At 38.6% G+C, this 24,639-nt stretch overlaps 1 protein-coding gene across 2 annotated transcripts in view; it reads left to right on the top strand.

Annotated features, from left to right (window-relative positions):
- ARL15 (ADP ribosylation factor like GTPase 15) overlaps positions 1-21,464 on the top strand; it is a 3,047,572-nt gene extending 3,026,108 nt beyond the window's left edge. For both annotated transcript variants that reach the window (XM_044063905.1, XM_044063904.1), the window contains exon 7: positions 19,357-21,464. The gene's annotated coding sequence lies outside the window, so the exon portion shown is untranslated. The remainder of the gene's footprint in view (positions 1-19,356) is intronic.
- Positions 21,465-24,639: the final 3,175 nt, after the last annotated feature.

The following is a 24,639-nucleotide window of genomic DNA, read 5'->3' as shown; positions in this document are numbered from 1 at the left end:
CTTCAGCTTTATACTGAAAAGTGTTATGTGGAAATATATATGTAGAATGTTTGTTACTCCCTATAAAATCTCTATGCTTAGTAAAATGACTTCAGTTTGTTGGAGATGTAGTCAAGATATAAAATCTGATTGGATACACAAGCTTGTGGATTGTGAAAAAATGAAATGTATATTAGAAAGAGATAAGCATGCTTTTTAAGGGGTTATGGTCTGATAATTGTTCTTTAACTTGGTCAGTAATACTAATGAATGTTCCACTTCCTGTATCTGTAAAAAACAGAGAGCAGAAGATGGTTTAGGCTCTCTTGACAGTTGCTAGAAAAGTTATTACAAAAAATTGAAAATCAAACTCACTTTCTGCTTTCAAATATTTTTTAAATTTAAAAGCAGTACTATGTAAAACTGAAATAGAAGTGATCAGAATATGAAATATTAATCATACTAAGATTTTTAATTGTTGGGATAACTGAAATGTTGCTTTTGAAATACAAAGATTCTTAATGTGTTAATTGTGTAAGATTACCTTGATGATTCAATTCCTATCATTATATAAGAATATGTGAGGTTGAATATATTTTTTTCTGTTTATATATTGTAAATGTGTTAATCTTTTTCTTAAAAACATATTATAGAAGAAATCTGAATCCCAGTCATTATATTCCTTTGTTATATTACCTAAATTCAGTTTCGTCAAAGAAAATAAATATGATGAGACCTTACTTACAAATGTTGTATAGTATAATATATAAAGCTAACATTCATAATGCCTATTAGAATTTCATACACAAAACTAATTATTCCATTCTGTCACAGAATGATAACAATTAATACTTTTGTTGCATGAAAAGTCATCTGCATTATTTTGGAGAATTTTTTTAATTAGAAAATATTCCATAGGGATTTTCTTACTCATCAGAAATCCTTAAGGTTTTTAACACCAAAAGTAGTGGAAGATTGTTATATAAATTAATAATTAAAGACTGATTGGCAACATGTTTTATGATTGTATGGCGTAAGAGACGTTTTGGTTGAATTCTCAGTCTTTTGCATAGACTTTATAGTCTGATAATTTTGTCTTGAAAAAGCATTTAGTATTATTTAATGTCCCCAATCCAAGTGTGTTTCTAAGACTCAGTATTGTCAATAGCTAGGAAAAGAATGGCTAAGAATTGTAAAAGAGAAAAAGCTCCTTGTTTTGTAAAGTTTATAAATGCATAAAATGTTGTAAGCCAGAATTAAATGAATACAGTAATAGTTCTAAAAATGTTACATTGTACTTCAAATGCTGGACAAAGCTATTTATTTTTTATAGAAGCACACAATCTGAATTTCTGTGAATGGTTATTAAGTTGTCTTTTTTATTATTTAAGATCAATGATACTTTTTTTCAAGATTATTATTTTATTCTTTAGACACCATCTTTAAATAGCTTGTTTTAGGTTTATTTGGCAGTTATTTCAGTGGATTAATGCTTTTAGCTACTTCCTGTTGCCAAAGGCACAGGGTTTGTTTGATTCCTTTCACTTCCATTCACCTACATTCTGACTGTGAGCAAGTCGCTTGCCCAGACGGTGCTCCTGGTTCAGCCCTGAAAAGGGACACTTGTCTTGAGCGGGCTTATTGTGCTAACAAATGTATAAAATAAGTGTATGTTCATAGGTAGGTACTAGGCTATCAGCCCAAGGGCCTAAGTAAGCCTAGCCAACAAGATTCCCTGGCTTATGCCACCCAAGAAAGTTAATTTCCTGTGCCCCTGTCAAGCAAAGCCACAGAAGTGATCCCCGGGGTGTATTTCCTATTTCCCATCTATTCATTAAGATTTTTCTTGAAGAGTGCTAATGAGGAACTTTGCTTGACATAGATGAGTAGCTTGTTAAAGAGTGTAGGAAGTCTCTGGGACAGGAATCTATCACTCCAGCATGTCCTGTTTATTGTGCTGACAAGGTTTAGTTCCCTAGAGCATGTAGCTCGGAGGGACTGGGATTTCTTTAGATGTAGCATGTCCAACAGCTCTGGGTTTAACATAGCTTTATATGTTAGGCAGAAATCTCCTCGAAGTAGGTGATATGCTACAGAGTAAAGCTGGAGTTTTTTGAGACGGTCATTGTAGGGCATCTGTTTGAGGCCAGTAATCCTCTTTGAGAGGTACTTCTGTGGCCTTTCCAGCTGCTGCAGATGTCTTGTGAGTTACATTTCAAAAGGGTCGTTGTACTCTATAATGGGTCTAATGAGTGCCGAGTAGAGGGGAACAATGACCTCTTTTTTCCAGGATGAGAACCCTTTTGTGATGAGGTGTGCCACATAGAAGTATTTCCTGACTACTGTGGCGATATGATTATCAAAGGAGAGACAACTGTCCACCTGGGTCCCAAGGTCTCTTATCATACATTTGGCATTATGTAGACTGCCGTTTATGTGGTAGTTCACAGGTACAGAGTTTTTACCAAATGGGATGACAATGTACTTTTTGGCATTGAGCTTGAGGCCATGCCTCTGACACCAGGCATCTGTCTCAGGGAGGCCTTTCTGTAGGATGTCCACATCATTTGGGGACTCGACTATGGCTCCTAGTTTGCTGTCATCTGCAGACTTTGTTAGCCAGAGGCCTTCTATGTTAGCCTGTACTTCAGAGAAGTAGATACCAAACAGGAGAGGTCCCAGGACTGAACCCCGTGGTACTGCACTTGTCACTGGTTTGAAGTCAGATTTGGAGTCTGCAATTTTTACACTGTGGGTTCTGTCAGTGAGCCAGTTGGAAACCCATCTTGTGATGTAGGGATTTATACCTAGTTTAGTGAGTTTAGCTATAATTCCAGAATGGGGGATGGTGTTGAAAGCCTTAGTGAGGTAAAGGTAGGCTGTATGAACCAGCTTACGCTCATCTACGGCTTTGGTCACTGCCTCAAAGAAGTTGATCAGGTTCAGAAGGCATGATCTGCCTTTCACAAACCTGAACTGGGTGGGATCCAGAGTTTGGAGGTTACCAATGTCTTTGTTTATGAGTTACATGATGATACATTCCATGGTCTTGCAGACCAGGATCGTCAGGCTAATAGGGCGATAGTTCCCAGGATCAGTGGTGGCTCCTCCTTTGTGGAGTGGGATAACTGTTGCTGTGCGCCATTCAGTGGGCATAAAGCCTGACGTGAGACTATGATTGAACATGGTGCTTATGTGGGGAGCCAGTTCGTTCTGAAGTTCATGTAAAATGCAGCCTGGGATGTCTGGTCCCATGGATGCTGTGTTTTTGGCTTTAGAGCGTGCAGCTTTTACCTGCATAGATGTGATTACAGGGACTCTGCATTCTTCCTGTATAGATATGGGCTCTTTAGGGGGCAAGAGGGGGATAAAGTTAGCACTAAACCTTGTCTGCCAGGATGTTGGCAATATCAGTTGGTTCTGTAATTTTCGTGCCGTTGTGCTGTAACTCAGAGCAGATCTGGGTGTTGCCATTGAGATTCTTGACATAGCTATAGAATGCTTTGTGGTTGCCCTTAGAATCAGTGGTGATTTTTTTTCATAGTTAGCTTTGGAGGATCTTATAAGGGATCTCAACTTCTTACTGAGGCTGACCAGGGAGCTCCTCCACTCATGGGATTTTACTCTCTTTTTGCAACAGTTTCTTCCTTCTGTTGTAGAGTTTGTTTATGGCAGGGGACCACCAGATTGGCTTCCTTTTTTTGGAGGATAGCATCTTGGTTCTGTTTGGGATAGCACGATCCATGCACTCGTGTAAGTGCTTATAGAGTGCATCTGTGTAGGATTCAGCAGTCATAACTGTATTGTCCTTCTGCATGGGTGTCATGACGTTTGCCACTTCCGTCTTAAGAAGCATGAAGTTGGCTTTGGAGAAATTGCTTACCGTGGTTTCCATAATGGTGGGTGGGGGTGGGATGTGGATATATAGGGTGATTAGCTTATGGTCGGATCTGACCAACGAGGAGTTGACTTTAGGTGTGGAACACCAGTCACTCCTTTTAGTAATGACTAGGTCTAAGATATTGTTGTCCCTGGTGGGGGTGGGGATAAGTTGATTCAGGGCATTGGAATTTATGAAATCCAGAAAGTGTTGAGCGAAGGAGTTGGTACATGAGTAGTTTTCCCAGTTAATGGTGGGGTAGTTGAAATTGCCCATTATTAGGGTGTTTGGTTGAACCCTAATATTTTCCAGTATATCAAGAAAAGAGGAGTGGGAATCCTGGGGCATGGTGGGGGATCTGTAGCAATCTACAATTTGGATTGCAGTTTTGTCCAGAGTTAGTTGCACTTCGATAACCTCGGATGCATTATGCTGCACAAATAGCCTGGAGATCTGGATATTCTTAATGAATATGGACACACCTCCGCCTTTGGTGTTCTGGTCCAGGTTAGATGGCCGAAAAGTGTGATATGAGTTATAACCTGGTAATGCAGGGGTGCTCTCTAAAGTCTTGAACCAGATCTCAGTCACTGCACAGATGTCAATGTTCTCCATTTTAGGGAGTGCCTTGAGTAAGTGCATTTTGAGATTTAGACTTCTAACATTGAGTAGCATTACCCTCAGTTTTTGCTTGCCTGTTCCTATTATGGTGGTGAATTTGTCATTTGAACCTTGCCTAAAAAACGCACTATAGGGGCAGCAAGAGCCTTAGCCAGTATCTGGAATCCCAGGGGCGACAGGTGCAGGCCATCTCTGGCAAAGCATCATGGTCTGTCGACCATGTTGTCCCAGGCAGATACTGGATCCCCTTACAATGACACCAGAAGCTTAGCCAATTTATTTATTTTTATTTATTTATTTAACATTTGTTGACCGGGAATGTCCGACTGGGTTCCACAGAGCCTGTTTTCAGCGGAGGCCCGGGGAGAAATGCTCCAGATGTTGAAGTCAGTCATTTTGTCCTTGTACTGCGGTATCATTCTGGGCAATGGCAGGATGCTACTCAGGGCTAGGGTCATACCTGTCTGGGCTACAAGATCAGAGTGCTCTTCCATGTCTCTTTTCACGTAGTCCAGGGAGGTACATCTCAGGTCATTCACACCAACATGGACAATGACAGAGTCATATTTGTACTTGTTGTGGAGTGACCTGAGTGCATGTGTTATGTGGCAGATCCTGGCACTTGACAGGCAGCTGACAGTAACCTTCTTCTTGTTTAGCCCCGTGAGTGGGACATCAGTGTGCCTGACTATAGTCACCTATGACTAGTGTGTTGGGTACGTTGTTTTGCCTTATGGCCTGTGGTTTATTGGCACACCGACTCTGTGGGCTGTGTGCCATTTGGGTTGTGTTGGGGGGTGGAGGTTGCTTGCATTTCTGCTTTGGAGGTCTCTGTTGCTTGAGCAGGTTATTTTGAAAGCCTCTGTAAATGTTTTTGTGTTTCTATGTGTGGATTTTGGTGGTGTAGGTTTAGTGGGGCTATGTGATGAGTGTGGTGCAAGTGTGTACCTTCTCCTCTTGACTGTCAAGTTCAGTCTTGGTTGGAGAGAGCTTTACCTCCAGTTTGGCTAGGTAAGTGCATCTCTCACAGGTTGTGGTGTTGGGTGGTAGGAGGAGAGGGTTGTCTGTGTACATGAGGCAATTGCTACATTGCCTCAAGATGCCCAGATTCATCAGATAGACAGGAGAGAACACTGGGAGTTGACAAGTGTATTGTTATTATAAGACTTATAATATTTTTGAACATATATATATATATATATATTATTTTTAGACTTTAATCAAAATTTTTGAACAGAAAACATGAAGCGGTCTTGTTATGTTAAAGTTTCATCACAGGCAGGGCAGCATCAATTATACATGTGCATCTACACACACTCACACACACACACACACACACACACACACCTCAACTGTCCCTGATTTTGACTCAAATTTTAGCTCTGTCCCTCTTAATCCCTCCTAAAACTAGTGACTTTTGGAGGAAAGGTGGTGAATTACACTTAATGAATAATGACAATAATTAAGAGTTATAGACTTCTTTTACTTCAGAAAATGTGTATTAATTCATATGCTCTGATTCTGTCAAAGTTTCAAGTTAATAGCACTAATATTTTAAGTGTGTCCCTGATTGTCCCTGATTTTTTCGTGACTTGTCCCTGATTCTGTTGAAATTTGTCCCCGATTGGTTGAGAGGTCTGACACACACACACACGCACATACACACACACACACACACACAGACACACACACTCTCTCTAAGGGTAGGGTGGCCCAAGTGAGTTGAATAATTTCAGTGAGCTCCTAGGTGCCTGTTTTGTATGAGCTGAACTAGAGTCTTGGTATAATTATTGGATGGACAAGGAAGTGCAATGTACTAGGGTGGCTGGTGTCCAGGAGTGTGTCTCTTTGAAATTTTGTTTAGAGGTTCTGTTAGGTACAGCATAAAACATAATTCCTTACTTGTGTTTAGTATCCTGGTAAGTATTTATTGCAAACAGTGGGAGAGCACATCTCTGTCGTTTTGCATATTCAAGTTTTTATAAAGAGGGCTACCCATACCTAACTTCTTTTCCTTCTTAGCCCACTTCTTAATTCTCACTGCCATCTCCCTTTCTTTATTAGCTTTAAAGATCCCCCTTTCTGTCAGCTGTTTTAACTGTTTGTATATTATCTTCTCTGTCACTCCCTCTTTCTTATTCCTTATGCACAGCCTATTGACACTGGTGTTTTATTATTTTTTTACTGATCCATCCTAATTTCCATTCTTTTACTCAGTTTTTCTACTTCTTACTCTTTTTATGCTCACCCATATCTTCTCAACCACTTCTAACTGCTTTGAATCTCGTAATATCTTTCCCACTTAATTCTCAGCAATTTATGGAACCAGTCCACTGTAATCCCACACTTGAATTCTGGCATCTGCCATTCCCATATTACACTGTAGTTTTATTGTCCTGAACTCTATACTGATTACAGTAAATAAATATTATCATGCCATGCATGTAGTGTTCCATTGTAAGGATACCAGAAGCTGTATATTAAAACATGGCTACATGAAAGAGAGTAAATCTGAGTTTATGGAGGAAAACAGCTGTAGTGATTAATCCACACTTGTGTAGTGTATTGCCACTAGCATTACAGTATTATGCTTTAGTGCCTGGAAATGAGAGCAAAAGAATAAAAAAAAAATAACTGTTGTCCAGTTCTTGTCTCATTAAAATGAACAGAGATAGATATTTCAATCATCAAGTGATGCGTAACTGTCTCATTGTTAAGAAACATTTTACATAAACGCAGTCCTACTATAAATTGCTTTGGAATCAGATATATTTTGATGGAATTGAACAGACGTTATTTAGTCCTCAAATGTGACTTTATTGTAGCCTTTACTATTTTCTTTCATTTCATTTAGTTAGACATGAATGTATAATAAAACAAGACCTCTTCATTTGTAACCAAGGAAACATTGTATATTGCAAACAAAAAATGCTGATTCAAATGGTTGAAAAATTATTTACATTTAATAAAATTAAAAAAAATAGAGACTCTGATGGCAAAACTAATCTAAAACTGTATTTTTCCCATTTCTTTCATAAATAAACAGATGAATACCAAGAAACTAATCCTGACCAGGTTGGCTTCTTATTATAATTACTAAAGAACATAAGCATACAATAAAATATCTTATGTGCAAATGTAGCTGTCTTGTTACCTTGATTTTATTGCCAAGAGAGGTTCATTGGCAGATTGATATAGATCACAGCAATCTGTATAGAAAGAACATTTGCATTATACATGCAATGTAATATAGAATGATATGTATGTAACAGCAGGTTTACTAAACTTGTTGCTGCATTCAACATAATGCATCAAGTTATAATCCCATCTGGCCAGCAAAAATTACTTCCCTAACAGTCGACTAGGTTAATCTGTTAAATGTCTCTGTCCCCTTCTTCCATATCTCCTGTTCTTTAGTGTACTTGAAGTAATACTTTTTTTATTTCACTCCTTAAAATATTAGGGGTCAGATTCATTAACTGTGTTAAGGGCTACCATAAAAAGGCCCTGTATCCACATTGTGGTATTTTATGATTCAGAGACACAGTAGCCACAATAAGGAAATACCTCATTGTCAGCTAATTTGCATGTCTATGAAGCACAGTTACATACCAGGAAGTACTGATCTGCAGATCCTGCAGAAGTTAACAAAGGTGGCTGCATCATGTTAGCACAGGGACCGATCCCTCTTAGTTACTCTCCTACACAGAAGCACACAGTAAAACACACAGACACAGCATATATACCCCATACCTATCCCTGTTGTCAGAACATCAACAATGTCTCCTTTTCCCCTGCCCTGATAATTTACTGATGATTGCAATCAGTTCTTAATCCAAGACATTCAGGTTTCATACTTCATATCCTTCAGTAAAAGCATGATAGGACTACAGCTATTATCCTGTGAGGTTAAGAGGTATGCCTCAGATTTCTTGTCCCTCTCACTTGTGCATAACAAAATGTTGCAAGCATTGCATAACACCCATCCTCAATATATGTTAAAAAAATCTCGCTGCACTATCTTATCGGCCAGAGCAGCAGGCCAGTGCAGGTTTTATTTGTGTCAAGGGTGTATGGTTCAAAATCCTTTCTTCATTTTTACTTTTTTTTTTTCATTTTTTAAGTCTATTCCTGGTGTCTAGTGGTGGAACAGAGGACTAATATCCTGTATGAGAGGTGGGAAAATACAGGGTTGGATTTCTGTTTAATGCCTTTTATGGCACAGTATTTATGTCTGGTGTCTTATTGTTCCCTGCACCTTTATTTTTAAACATGTATCTTTAAGGCATGTCATATTCCATATCCCCACCCCACCCCACACACACACACACCTCAACCCTCGTTTTGTTTACATGCTGATCAGGCACTTATTATAAGAATTATCCCTGGTGTCTAGTGTTCCCGATGTTGCAGACTCTGCTCATTAGTCTAGGGGTATATGGAGGGATGACAGCTCAACACCCACACGCATACACACACAGAATAAAAACAGTCTCATCGCTACCAGATCGCAATCACAGACACATTCATTCATAGACTTACACACACCTGCCTAACTTCCCCTCTTAGCTCCCCTAACTCCCAGGCAGACACACTCACAGCCCCTTGCATACACACACACACACACCTTCTAACAATACCTTAGCACTAAACTCCCCAGCACTTATTACTACCACAGTGGATGAACATGGCCACTTTCATTACCACTAGGTTAAAGGAACAGCCGTGCTAATCTACGCAGCCAAGAGATTCATAGAATAACTTGGCACATAGATGCCTTCTTAGAAGCAGTTCTGGCAGCACAGCACATGGCTGATTAGAGTATGCCTGCCCCCCAGACTGCCACTGCCACATTTGCATCTAGCACAGCCGCAGAGACAGCCCTTAGTGATGTTGCATGGCTTCATACAAAAGCACAGTGGTAGGGCCATTTATGAATTCAAGCTGTACACAATGTGTATCATTTTTGTTTTTTTAATTTCCAGTCAGTCAAGGAAGGACAGATGCTTCTGTTCAGGGGGATTATATCTCATTAATTAATTAAAGTATTATTGTAATAACTGGTTATACCTTACAGGTTTAAAATGCAAGGCTGTGACAACAAAAGTAAGTAAATACAGATATTAAGTATTCACATTGTCACAGCTGGTTACATGAATATACATGCATTAGGTATGTGTTTTCTCAAACACCTTAACCTCTAATTCCTGCTCAGTGTATAAATTAATTGTAGCTAATTGCAACAGTTTTACTTAAGAAACAGTAATCCAGAATAACAGCAAAAATCAATAATGGACTGAGAAAAACAAAAAAAAAAATTACATGAAAAGAAAAGTTGTTGAAATAGTTTTCCGTTTTTTTCTTTCTTTATATCTGTTATTAATTGATCAAGATTGAAATGCCCTTCTATTATATCAATTAATTTTTTTGTACTAAACAAAGTAGTTCTCTGCACCGAAAAATAAGTAGGATGCCCAAGTTATCAAATTTGTATTCTTTTGCTGCCAGTTGACCTTCAATGCCTCTAGCCACAGTGACCATCCAAGACCATCGCCATGGTCTAGTTGTCATTTAGGCAGCCACAAGAAGAGTTATATCCCTATTCATTTCCTCATGGCCACTCCAGTAATTTAGAGTGATAAAGCCCTGACTATGACCCAGGTGGCCTGGGTTTGATTAGCGACTTGCAGAACTAATGAAATGGCAGAGAGGGATGGGTGTTCACGTGGGTGTTTGCTGTGATAATTCTTAGTGGCGGCTGGGGATGCCAGAAGGATAGTGTGGCTAAAGAGAGGATTAGGTTGTGGACATTGGCTGAGCTGCTGTGGGGGGGGGGTACACTGCATGTCTCCACTGCACATCCACCCTCAGGCATACCAAACCATGAGCCTGCACAGCATGGGGGGGTCAAATAGACCACAAGCAAAAAAAAAAATGCATGCCCCCTGACAGAAGCTCAGATGTGCCGAGCTGCTGGCCTGGCTTCCTCCTTCTATGATTAGCCTCAGCATACTCAGTGTGGATAGAAGCAGTTGAGCTGGGCTGGTAAAAATGAAGGACAGGAGGGGAAAAAAAATAGTGCCTATTTATTTGCCCATACTTGTGCTGTAATGCTTAAGGAGTTGTTGTGTAATGGGCATAACACAGAAGTGTCACTGACTTCCACAAGTGACATAAGTCACAAACAGCCATGAAAGAAGGAGCCACTTCCTCTTAGGTACTCTGTTCTTGATTAGAGACATTAGAACTTGTGCACTCATAAGACCTCTTTCCAAGCACTGACCTAGCACTCCTCGCCCTTTACAGCCAACACTTTCAACTCCCAGGCTCCTTTCCAGCCCCAGGTCATGTGGATTGTTGCCAAGACTCTATCCCTCTTTACCATGGCTTACTTATATAATAGCTATGGAAACTGGCAGACTGAATGGGATAGGTTGCTGTTATCTGCAGTCAAAGCATGTTTTTCTGTATGTCTTTGACACTGCATGTTTAATGTAGAAATGTTTTTCCATTATAATAATGCATTTTCATAGTATGTTCTTTATAAAGTATTTATGCACACTAAAAAAGCATACCCAAGTTTCCTAGGATAATTTTGTGCATGGAGAATTAGTTTGAAGTTCAACAACAGTTCACTTTTTCTCCACAGTTGCTAACTAGTGGTATTGTAATATTGTATATTACTGCAAATTGGTATAGGCTACTTTATGCAGTTTAACTGATTCCTTGCTGTATGGAATGATAAATGGCAAATGACTATTTACTTTACTGTTGTAAACAGTAGAATTCTTGGGTCTCAGGATGCATGATTCCCTCTATTGTTTTAAAATAGCGATTCTAGAAGTAAAGCAGAAAACTAGAGAGAGACTGTGAGAGTACATTTAGGTTCATAGGTAGGTACTAGGCTGTCAGCCCAAAGGCAATTATAAGCCTAGCCGGAATGTGTTGGCTTTCGCCTCCCCCTTAGATTAGTTCCCTGTGCCTCTGTCCAGCAGAGCCATTGAAGTGATCCATGGGGTAAACTTTCTGTTGCCCATCCACTCGTCAAGGTTTCTCTTGAAGAGGGTAAGGGAGGAGCTCTGCCTAATGTAGATTGGAATCTTGTTCCAGAGTATGGGAGGTCTCTGAGACAGGAATCTATCCCTCCAGCATTTCTTATTTATTGTTGTGGTGAGGTTTAGATACCTGGAGTGTGTGGCTCGAGGGGATATGGTTTTCTTTAGGTGGAGCATGTCCATCAATTCTGGGTTGGACATGGCCTTGTATGTCAGGCAGAGATCACCTCTGAGTAGGCGGTATGCAACCAAATACAGCTGGAGTTTCTTCAGTCGAGCTGCATAGGGCATCTGCTTGAGGCCAGTGATCCTCTTGGTGAGGAACATCTGTGGTCTTTCCAGTTGTTGCAGGTGCCTTGTAAGGTGCATCCCAAATGTGGCATTGTACTCTATGATGGGTCTGATGAGTGATGTATAGAGGGGCCCAATGACCTCTTTCGATCTGGATGCAAACCCTTTTGTGATTAGGTGGGCCACATAGAAGGATTTTCTAACCACTTTGGCAATGTGTTTATCAAAGGAGAGGTTACTATCTGCTTGGGTCCCCGGATCCCTTATTATGTCTTTCGTATTTAGTGGGCTACCACCTATGTTTAATTTGTGGGTACGTTGTTTTTCCAAAGGGGATGACTATGCACTTTTTGGTATTCAGCTTGAAGGCATGGTTTTGACACCAGGTATCTGTCTCAGTGAGACCCTTTTGGAGGATGTCTGTGTCAGCCGGAGAGTCAATTATAGCCCCTAGTTTGTAGTCGTCTGTGAACTTGGTTAGCCATAGTCCTCCTGTGCTTGCCTGTACCTCTGAGAAGTATATGCCAAACAGGAGGGGTCCTAGGACTGAGCCCTGGGGAACGCCACTTGTAACCGGTTTAGAGTCAGACTTAGCTCCCGCAACTCTTACCATGTCGGTTCTGTCCATGAGCCAGTTGGCAACCCATCTTGTGATGTAGGGGTTTATGTTCAGGCTGGTGAGCTTGTCTATAATACCTGGGTGGGGAATGGTATCAAAGGCCTTTGCAAGGTCTAGGTAGGCTGTATGGACCACCTTTCCCTCGTCTATAGCCTTGGTAACTGTCTCAAAGAAGTCCACCAGGTTTAGGAGGCATGATCTGCCCTTAACAAAGCCGAACTGGGTAGAGTCCACTGTTTGGAGGTTTCCAATATCTCTGTTAATGAGATCCATGATGATGCGCTCCATAGCTTTGCAGACCAAGCTAGTCAGGCTTATAGGGTGATAGTTCCCGGGGTGCGTTGTGGCTCCACTTTTGTGGAGTGGAATAACAGTTGCTGTGCACCACTCTGTGGGCACGTAGCCTGTGGAGAGGCTGAGTTTAAACAGTGTGTTTAGCTCATCTTTGAGCTTGTGTAGGATGCAGCCTGGGACACCATCCAGTCCCATTGATGCTGTGTTTTTGGCTTTGGACAGAGCTGTTTTAACCTGAGTGTCTGTGATTTCAGGGGCACTACATTCTTCTGCTATAGTTATGGTCCCTTTTGGGATTGAGAGGGGAGTGAAGTTTGCACTGAACCTGTCTGCCAGGATGTTGACTATATCAGTCAGTTTAGTGTATTTTGTGCAGTTTTGCACTAACTCCGAGCAGATCTGAGAATTGCCACTTAGATTCTTGACATAACTAAAGAATGCCTTGTGGTTATTTTTGGAGTCCATGGCAATTTTTCTTTCTAAGCTAGCCTTAGATGATTTTATGAGGAAACATTTCTTGGGATATTACTCTTTTCTTTACTAGTTTCCTCCTTCTATTGTATAGCTTGTTTATGACAGGGGTCCACCAGACTGGTTTTCTTTTCATGGAGGAGTGAGTCTTGGTTTTGTTTGGGATAGCACGATCCATGCATTCTTGTAGGTGCCTGTAGAGTGCATTAGTAAAGGATTTTGCAGCTTGGACAGCGTTATCCTTTAGTATGGGGGCTTTGAAACTTCCCACCTCGTCTTAAATAACGTGAAGTTTGCTTTTGAAAAGTTTTTCATGGTGGTTTCTTTGACCAGGGGGTGTTGGTGGAATGTAGATATCCAGAGTGATTAATTTATGGTCAGCTCTAACCAGCGAGGGGTTGACCTCTGGTGTAGAACACCGGTCACCCGTGTTGGTGTTGACTAGGTCCAATATGTTGTCACCTCTGGTGGGGGTGTTGACCAGTTGATCCAGGGCGTTTGAGTTTATAAATTCTAGGAAATGTTGGGCAAGGGAGTTTGTACTTGAGTAGTTCTCCCAGTTAATGTTTGGGTAATTGAAATTACCCAATATCAGGGTGTTTGGTAGGACCTTTATGTTTCTCACTGTTTCCAGGAATGCGGAGTGGGGGTCCTGGGACATGGTGGGTGATCTGTAGCAAGCTATAATTTGAATAGCAGTTTTGCCCATTGTTAGTTGCACGTGGATGATCTCTGAAGCATCGTGCTATGCCACTAACCTGGAGGTGTGGGTATCCCTGATGAAAATGGATACTCCCCCACCTTTTGTATTTCAGTCCTGGTTTTGTGGCCAAAATGTATGGTATGAGTTGTAGCCTGGTAGTGCTGGGGTGCTCTCTGGGACCTTAAACCAGGTTTCTGTTACTGCACATATATTGATTTTCTCCATACTGAGGAGTGCCTCGAGTGCATGCATTTTGAGGATTAGACTTCTGGCATTGAGCAGCATTACCCTCAGTTTTTTGTTACTTGTGCTATTTATGGTGGTGGGTTTGTCTTTTGAGCCTTGCCTAAAAAAGGCAGTATGGGGGTGGCAAGAGCCTTGGCCAGTATTCGAAAGCCTAAGGGTGACAGGTGCAAGCTGTCTCTAGCGAAGCAGTGTGGCTTGTCGAGCATGTCATCCCAGGCTGACAGACACTGGATCCCCTTTGCATAACACCAGAAGCTTAGCCAATTGTTGAAATTGATACTTTTTTCTTTATGCCTTGGTATCATTCTTGGTGAGGGCAGGATGCTACTCAGGGTTAGGGTCATACCGGCCTGGGCTACATAATCAGAGAGCTCCTCCACATCTCTTTTCATGTAGTCCAGGGAGGTACGGCTTAGGTCATTCACACCAACATGGACAATGACAGAGTCATATTTGTACTTGTTCTGGAGTGACTTGAGTGCTTGTGTTATGTGGCGGATCCTGGCACCCAACAAGCAACTAACAGTAACCTTCTCCTTATTCAGCCTAGTGAGTGGGACGTCAGTGTGCCTGACTATAGAGTCACCTATTACTAGTGTATTGGGTATGTTATTTTGCCTTAAGGGCTGTGATTGTGTGGCACACTGGTTTTGTCAAGTATGTGTTTCATGGTTTGTGTTGGGGGGTGGAGGTTGCTTAGATGTCTACTTTGGAGGTGTCTGTTGCTTTTGCAGATTTTTATTTCGAGCCTCCGAGTATGTTTTTGTGTATTTATGCGTGTTTTTTAACCAGTGCTGGTTTCATAGGTCTATGTGAGTCTGGTGGTGTGATGCAAGTAATTCCCTTCTCCTCTTGACTGCCTGGTCCAGTGTTGGCTGTCAGTTTGGCTGTATAATTGTATCTCTTGCATGTATTAGTGTTTGGTGGAAGGAGGAGAGGGTTGTCTGTGTACATGAGGCAATTCTAACATTGCCTAAAAATGCCCAGATTCACCAGTTGGACTGGAAAGTATACCTGAAACTGCCCTTTGGACATGCCTGGATAGGTAAAGTGAACAGTTTTACTAATAGGCTGGTAAGGTCGAATAGAGAGCTTTGTCCTTCCCTACACTATAGGGGGATCTAGTGCTAAGGTTTATTAGTGCTTGCTATAAGTTTTGTGCAAGTGCCGGGATGAGAAGTGAATTATTTGAGTGCTTATATTTAAAGTTTGTCTATTTCCAAGGGAAAAATTAAAGAGTAGACTTTGTGGAGCCAGGAATAGTCATACCCTACCTAACTGATGCTGCCCAGAACACAAAACCTTGCAAATGTGGGTTTTATAGCAGGGAAATGAAAGAGAGAGAAATTAGCCCAAAATGGCCAATAAACTACTAATTTCTGGGCTGAAACCACTCCTTCAGGGACAGATAGGCTGCTCAAAGCTCCATCTCTCACAGTGAACAGAGAAACTTCCTTCTATCCAAGTGAGGTATGGGCAAAAACAGAACTTGTAAGACAGCCCTGAATTCAGCACTAACCTGAAAACTGGACTAAACTAGCTTAGAAAGGTGGGAAAACAAGTATTTTTTTTTTGTTTTTTTTCGGAAAATAAAGCAGATACAATCAAAAAACACTGAAAATGCACAGAAGTAGCTATCACACTTGAGTGTGTAGCCTACAACAGTTAAACAGCTAATTTAAACACAAAAACGACTTTGTTAAAGTGCAGGCAGTAAAATAAATACAATATGTAGCTGAAACAAGCTCTTTAAATCACAGACACTGTAGAAAATCAGAGTTTTAGGCGGAATTATCTAAAGGCAGCAAGAAAATGCAGAAAAGTGATAATCACTTCAAAGTCTCACTTTTGTCTCTCTGCTGCTGTAGAACTCTGCAGGGCACCAGGCAGGAGCTTGCTGAGCTTTATACAAGCACAAAAACCTTGCAAATGCGGGTTTTATAGCAGGGAAATGAAAGATAGAAATTAGCCCAAAATGGCCAAGAAGCTACTAATTTCTGGGCTGAAACCACTCCTCCAGGGACAGATAGGCTGCTCAAAGCTCCCTCTCTGTCAGTGAAAAGAGAAACTTCCTTCTATCCAGGTAAGGTATGGGCAAACACAGAACTTGTAACACAGCCCTGAACTCAGCACTAACCTGAAAACTGGGCTAATCTAGCTTAGAAAGTCGGGAAAACAAGTATTTTTTTTTTTTTGTTATTTTCAGAAAATAAAGCAGATGCAATAAAAAAAAAACCACTTTAAATGCACAGAAATAGCTATCACACTTGAGTGTGTAGCCTGCAACAGTTGAACAGGTAATTTAAACACAAAAACGACTTTGTTAAAGTGCAGACAGTAAAATAAATACAATATGTAGCTGAAACAAGCTTTTTAAATCACAAACACTGTAGAAAATCAGAGTTTTAGGTGGAATTATCTAAAGGCAGCAAGAAAATGCAGAAAAGTGATAATCACTTCAAAGTCTCTCTTTTGTCTCTCTGCTGCTGTAGAACTCTGCAGGGCACCAGGCAGGAGCTTGCTGAGCTTTATACAAGCACAAAAACCTTGCAAATGCAGGTTTTATAGCAGGGAAATGAAAGATAGAAATTAGCCCAAAATGGCCAAGAAGCTACTAATTTCTGGGCTGACACCACTCCTCCAGGGACAGATAGGCTGCACAAAGCTCCCTCTCTCACAGTGAACAGAGAATCTTCCTTCTATCCAAGTAAGGTATGGGCAAACACAGAAATTGTAACACAGCCCTGAATTCAGCACTAACCTGAAAACTGGACTAAACTAGCTTAGAAAGCAAAGAAAGAAAACAAGTATTTTTTTTGTTTTTTTCAGAAAATAAAGCAGACATAATCAAAAAAACATTTCAAATGCACATAAATAACTATCCCACTTGAGTGTGTAGCCTACAACAGTTAAACATGTAATTTAAACACAAAAACAACTTTGTTGAAGTGCAGGCAGTAAAATAAATACAATATGTAGCTGAAACAAGCTTTTTAAATCACAGAAACTCTTGAAAATCGGCATTTTAGGTGGAATTAGCTAAAGGCAGAAAGAAAATGCAGAAAAATGATAATCACTCCAAATTCTCTCTTTTGTCTTTCTGCTGCTGTAGAACACTGCAGGGCACCAGCAGGAGCTTGCTGAGCTGTATACTTGCACAAAAATGTTGCAAATGCAGGTTTTATAGCAAGGAAATGAAAGAGATAGAAATTAGCCCAAAATGGCCAAAAATCTACTAATTTCTGGGCTGAAACCACTCCTCCAGGGACAGATCGGCTGCTCAAAGCTCCTTCTCTCACAGTGAACAGAGAAACTTCCTTCTATCCAAGTAAGGTATGGGCAAACACAGAAAGTTGTAACACAGCCCTGAATTCAGTACTAACCTGAAAACTGGACTAAACTAGCTTAGAAAGTCGGGAAAACAAGTATTTTTTTTTGTTTTTTTGTTATTTTCAGAAAATAAAGCAGATGCAATCAAAAAAACACTTTAAATGCACAGAAATAGCTATCACACTTGTGTGCATAGCCTACAACAGTTGAACAGGTAATTTAAACACAAAAATGACTTTGTTTAAGTGCAGACAGTAAAATAAATACAATCTGTAGCTGAAACAAGCTTTTTAAATCACAGAAACTCTTGAAAATTGGTGTTTTAGGTGGAATTAGCTAAAGGCAGCACAAAAATGCAGAAAAATTATACTTAATCACTCCAAAGTCTCTCTTTTGTCTCTCTGCGGCTTTATATCTCTGCAGGGAACCAGGCAGGAGCTTGCTGAGCTGTATACTAGCACAACAACCTTGCAAATGCTGGTTTTATAGCAGGGAAATGAAAGAGATAGAAATTAGCCCAAAATGGCCAAGAAACTACTAATTTCTGGGTGGAAACCACTCCTCCAGGGACAGATAGGCTGCACAAAGCTCCTTGTCTCACAGTGAACAGAGAAACGTCCTTCTATCCAAGTAAGGTATGGGCAGCCACAAAACTTCTAACACAGCCCTGAATTCAGCTCTAACCTGAAAACTGGACTAAATTAGCTTAGAAAGGTGGGAACACATGTATTTTTTTGTTTTTTTTTCAGAAAATAAAGCAGACACAATCAAAAAAACACTTTAAATGCACAGAAATAGCTATCACACTTGAGCGTGTAGCCTGCAACAGTTAAACAGGTAATTTAAACACAAAAACAACTTTGTTAAAGTGCAGGTAGTAAAATAAATACAATATGTAGCTGAAACAAGCTTTTTAAATCACAGAAACTCTAGAAAATCAGCATTTTAGGTGGAATTAGCTAAAGGCAGCAAGAACATGCAGAAAAATGATACGTAATCTCTCTAAAGTCTCTCTTTTGTCTCTCTGCTGCTGTAGAACTCTGCAGGCCACCAGGAAGGAGCTTGCTGAGCTGTATACTAGCCTTTTGTACTACTGCCTTTTTAATAGTGACATGCCATATCTTTAGAGATTAATTTTTGGATGATTGTGAAAGCTTGATTTTGACATTTTACTGTAACTTCATCGAAAATAATTAGTTCATTTTTGGAAGTGCATTATGTACTCATTCTGCTTTATTTCCACTTCACCTCTGTTCAGTGTCTTCACTTAGGGTATATATTACATAGTCGAACAAGCAGAATGTCGACTAACCTTTAATCAACACATATGTGTCGAAGCTGTATTTCAGCGAACAAGCAAATCATTGATTTCTTTCCAAGGGAAAGAAATCTGTTGGTCGTTCTTTTAAATCTGCCCTTTTCCCAACTGTAGTGCAATCTCAGAGTTAGTATATTTAGTTAGGGAGTGTGTTTGTTTTAATGTGGTGGCCGTGTTTGCCCTATCAATTTCTTTCCCTTGGAAAGAAATTGATGATTTGCCCATTCGGTGATGTGTAGCTTCAACACATATGTGTCACTTAAAGGTTAGTCAACATTCTGCTTGTTCAAGTATGTAATATAGACCCTTCACTTATACCTGCATTCTAAAGCCATAACCAAATTCGGTGTGTATCACGTAAACTGTTAATGTAAATTGAAAGCTTTTGACGCTGCATGTTGTAACATTTGAATACCTATACCGGTGCAGACATTCTTGTTTCATACCTATCAGTAATTAGAATGCCAAATATTTTTCTTTTGATTTTGTTACAATGCTGAATAGATATTTCTTTTGATTTTTTAACTTATCTCTTTCTTCACTTCCTAGATCAAAAAATATTTTGAACTTGAGCCACTTGCACGAGGAAAACGTTGGATTCTTCAGCCTTGTTCTCTCGATGATATGAATAGAATAAAGGATAGCTTCAGTCAGTTTATTGGTTTATTAGAAGACAAAGAGCTGGAACCAGGAAAAATATGAACATTTCATAAGGCTTAAAAAAAACTCTCCTCACTCAATGTAGCTGTATTTTTCTGTGTAAGACCTGTATCGTTATAATTTAACTGTCAGCATAACTATTTGCATTTTCTACAAGTTAATGTATACATATATTGATAGGTAATTTTTTTTTTGGAAATGTATAGTGATGTTTTCAAAATTAGGTGCAAGTTAATTAGCACTGGAGGACATGAAACCAATCTGAACCACTCTAATGTGAATTTTTACTCATTTTCCTCTTGCTTATTTTTGTGCATGGCATTGGCTCAGTGTTAAAAATATTCAAAATCTTTTTGAATGTACCATATCATAAACAGAGAGACTGTGCATAACCTAGTAAGAGGACTGTTTATAACTACAGCTCGGTAGAATATTAATTGTGAAACAGTGTAATGGTGTGTTGAAGTTTGTTGATGATTATTAACTTTATCCATTAGCCTGTGAAGTCTACGATTGCTAAACAAGCCAATCACTGTGGACTTTACTATAAAAAAATAGGGGCAAGTAGAGGTTTAAGGCAGTGTGTTCTCTGAACCCTCATTGCATTATGTATTTGTGTGTTAGCAGTATTTTCCTTGTTTAAATGTTTGATTCATGCACACAAATATGTTAGCATGTCTGTCTGTTTTATGCAATAACCTTTCATGTGGTAGTTACATAGATATAGATATAGATATGGGTGCAGATATAGATACATATATATATATATATATATATATATAGATATATAGTTAGTCTCACATAGTTTAAAAACATTAAATAGTTATGTATATTGATTATGTCTAAAGTAATTAACTGTCACATAAGCAAATATTGAACACCAGACAAATGTGAAAATTGAGTCCTGTGGTAAAATAAGAGGTTCTCTAAAACATTGTGTACATTGAAAAGGAACTGGGATACACAATAATACAAACTTCTTCTACTGCACATTGTAAATCTATGATTTACAGCAGTATTTTTTAAAAGAAGGGATCCTTAATTTAGATTTCTTGTCAAATGTTACTTTTATATACTGTACAAACGTTTCATTTACCTCTATTTTTAATGCTGACTATTTCCTTACATGAAAACAGTGCACAGATTTATAAGCTACATTTCTCCAAACTGTGTCTTACATTTCTGAGTTTTCTTGCATTGGTATGAGCTGTATATAATCAACAGGAATTGGTTGATACAGCACACTGTTGTATAACGAGTATCATCTTTCATTCAGGATATGTATTGTTTTCACCTTCTGTTAATTGTATTTTCTTATATTTGTTCACATTTGTTTGGGTGTATATTTGTACCAGCTTTGGGCTTTTTTCAGACCTGCAATGGTCTGTGACATTTTAGAAGAATGAAAACACTATCAATCAGTATCCAACAACAGCTGTTTCTGACAAGTTCTCTCTGACGCCTAATGCTTTACAACTGTCAACGGGGTCTACTCCTTGTCTGCCACTTATGTCAGAGCCATGCAGTCACTTGTTTTCATAGTAAAGCTGAATTTAAACTTTCACAGGCTGTAGGGGTTTTCTGAAATTCCTTGTTATATTTTCCCACTTAGTGCTCATCCCCTAGTGTTTTGTATGGCACAGGAACTCCAGCCGTGCAAGCTTTGTGGTGAATTTGTGATGTATCACTGAATGTTTTCCTGTAAGCATAGTATAATTCATTGTATTTATAGAAATTAACCAACTTTTTATATCCTGGTTGCCAATGCAGTTGCCTTTTTATTATGGCAATTAATTTGTATTTTTGAAATTTGTATCTTTACTATAGGTAAATAAGTGTCAGTGCTAGTTTATTGGTATACTTAACTGCTTTTGTACTGGAATAGTTTTGTACTTAGCAGTTGATGAGATTACCACACTCCAGGAAATTCTTTCTGTGATGTAAATATATGTACATGCCACTGTCCTGGAATAAGAAAATAAAGGTTGTGGCAAAGATTGTCGTATTGAGATGTCTTCTTTTTTAAAATACTTTAAACTGGTGTTTTAACTAGTGAAATCTTAACAGATTTATTTTGCTCATGATGAAAACCTTGGCTATGTGTTAAAAGTGCACTTAGATACCAAGGTATAATGCTTTATTTTTTCGTATCTGTAATAGAAAGCTTAAAATGGTACATGAGCTTTTCACAAGCTATTAAATATTTTAAGGGTGGGAATGAGTGCCCTGTTGTGCATCAGAAAGGCAAGTGGATGCATACACTGCCTAGACTGTCAGTAATAAATGTTCTGTATTGTAAATGTGTTTTATGCTTTTCTGGTTATATATTGTATACAGCTGTTTCTGTCTTTTTGATGCAAAGTAGAAAATATTTATTTAAAAAATAACAATGTGGGAATAAAACTGATGAATTAATTTTCTAAATTGGAATGAGGCAGTGCTTGTAATGAAGGGGACATTACCATGATTAATATTTTAATCCTCAGATAAGCAGTTGTTTTGAGACAGAGAGTGCAGTGAACCAGAAATTAAGAAGCAGCAATTAAAATTAACTCATTAACACATATGGGGTACAGAATGTCACACCTCTAACAGCCTGTACACATTTCACATTCCAGAGCATTTTCTGAAAAATAAACTTAAAAAGCATAAGATAAACAACTGTAATTATTTTGTGAAAAATAAAATCTGTTGAAACTGTGCAAACAGCAGTATTATCAGTAAGAATTATTCTTTACATTGATAATAGTGCATTCATAGTCTTTTCCTTAAATGCTATAATATAGCAATAACCCACGCCTGGGTGTGGGTAATGCTGGATTTACCCATGGTTGGCATGGTTTGGTCACGAGGGCGAAGCCAGAGTGGCCAAACAAAGCCAGCCGTGGGTAAATCCAGCATTACCCACACCCAGAAGTGAGTTATTATAATATAATGACATTATTTAAGAAAAAAAATAATTACTTTTCTTAAATAATGGCATTGTATAATGCCTCCTTGCTGCCCTTCCGCAGCTGTCTGGTATTCTGCGGCAGTTCTGATGTACTGCGCATGTGTATGCCTATGCAGTACATCAGAGCTGTGGGCAAAATCAATGAAGAAAGCAAGATCTCCGTTGCTTTTTACTGTTTCACTATGTTAAATGGGTTTAACATAGCGAGACAGCTTTAAAAAAAGCAACGGAAAATCTCCGTTGCTTATTTTAAAGCTGTCTCGCTATGTTAAACCCATTTAACATAGCGAGACAGTTTTGAAAAAAGCAACGGAGAAAGCAAGATCTCTGTTGCTTTTTACAAACTGTTTTGCCATGTTAAATGGGTTTAACATAGCGAGACAGCTTTAAAATAAGCAAAGGAGATCTCCATTGCTTATTTTAAAGCTGTCTCGCTATGTTAAACCCATTTAACATAGTGAGACAGGTTTAAAAAAAAAGCAACAGAGAAAGCAAGATCTCCGTTGCTTTTTACATACTGTCTCGCTATGTTAAAGGAGTTTAAATAGCGAGACAGCTTTAAAAAAAGCAACGGAGATCTCCGTTGCTTTTTTAAAATCTGTCTCTCTATGTTAAACTCCTTTAACATAGCGAGACAGTGTTTTAAAAAAGACTTATACTAATGGAAAAAGTCCGGGCGACCGGACCTTTTTCCATTAGTATAAGTCGATTTACAATGTGCACGCTGACCAATCAGCATGCACGTTTTGGAATATTAATGGGGGGTCATGGTATAATATATTATAATGCACACAAACCCCAAATTATATTTTTTCTAAGCTTTCTCAAACAAATTTTATTTATTTATTTGCCTTTGTTTCCCGGGAAAGTGTGACTGGGTAATACCCATTTTCAGTTGAGGCCCAGGGCAAAAAACTCCATTTGCTTACATTGCATTATACAAAGTTCCAGTTAAACACAGAGTAGTTACATTTCTATTTACATTTATACACAAACAGTAGTTACATTTATACATTCTAACATTTTACAGAGGTGAAAGTTATTAAAGAGAAAGCCCAACATGCAACTTAGTGGATTGTACAGCAGTTATGTATAAAAATTGTTTTGTCATTTCATTAAGAGGTTGGATGAATTCTGTGTAAGGAGAGTATTTCGAAAGTATCGTATGGTGATCACAAAGTCTCAACCTTCAGATAAGCATTTTCAGGACCAGGATTGATTAAGATGTTATTTAAACAGGGGTTTAAAACTATTGAGATTATAGAAAAACAATAAACTAAAAAGAACTACTATCTCAAAAATAATAAGGTTATTCAATAAACTGCAACACTGCAAAGCTTTTGAGTACAGGACTCTTTCTCAATGCAACAGTTTAAAACATCAGTTCAGCATTTATATAACAATTTAATGTCACAGTCAGCCTACCAATTAAAACTAGTTAGTTCAGTAAAAGTTAACCCTTTAATAACCAATAAAACCACATAAAATGTCAAAAAATATGTAAAAAAATATATAAGAACAGTATAGAAATTCTGATACAGCATTAAATAATAGAATGTTTTAACTTGAGTATGGGCTTAATGCTATTTGTCGTATTTCAGCCAGGTCGAGCAATTTATCCATCTGTATTCCACTGCTTCTGTAACAGTAACAGTATCCCCACCCCTATGATTCAAGTGTATCTTTTGTAGTACTCTAAATATAAAGAAATGTTAATTTCCATAACACTGAATGTGCTTGTATAAAGCATTTGTATTTAATTTTCTACGTATCTCCAACATATGTGAGGCTATCCTTTTATCTTATTATTCATTTTACCTATATAGAAACCTGAACATTTCCCACATTTGGCAAGGTAAATCACATTTCCAATATGACAGGTAGCAAACATTTGAAAAACAAAATTATTTTAGAAATAGGGTGCATAAATTCTACATCAGTATTTATATACTTACAAAAGCTACAGTTAAAGCAAGGAATAGTCTGTTTCTTACTCACTATATTTTGTTTTCATCTATTGCACTTAAAATCCTTATAGCACAGCAATTGCTTAAGATTTTTATCCTTTTTATATACAAAACATGGTCTTTCTGTAATAATCTTACAAAGTTCATTATCTGAGGATAATATCGTCCAATTTTTCTGTATAATATTCTTTATTTGTTGTGTACGCCTATTATATTTTGTAATATAGCTAAGAGACCAGTTCCTATCAGCCA

Source organism: Protopterus annectens, chromosome 2.part2 (genome assembly GCF_019279795.1).
Source record: "Protopterus annectens isolate FY-2018-M chromosome 2.part2, PAN1.0, whole genome shotgun sequence".
In the NCBI taxonomy this organism is placed as follows: Eukaryota; Metazoa; Chordata; order Ceratodontiformes; family Protopteridae; genus Protopterus; species Protopterus annectens.
This window is presented reverse-complemented; position numbering and strand designations above follow the sequence as displayed.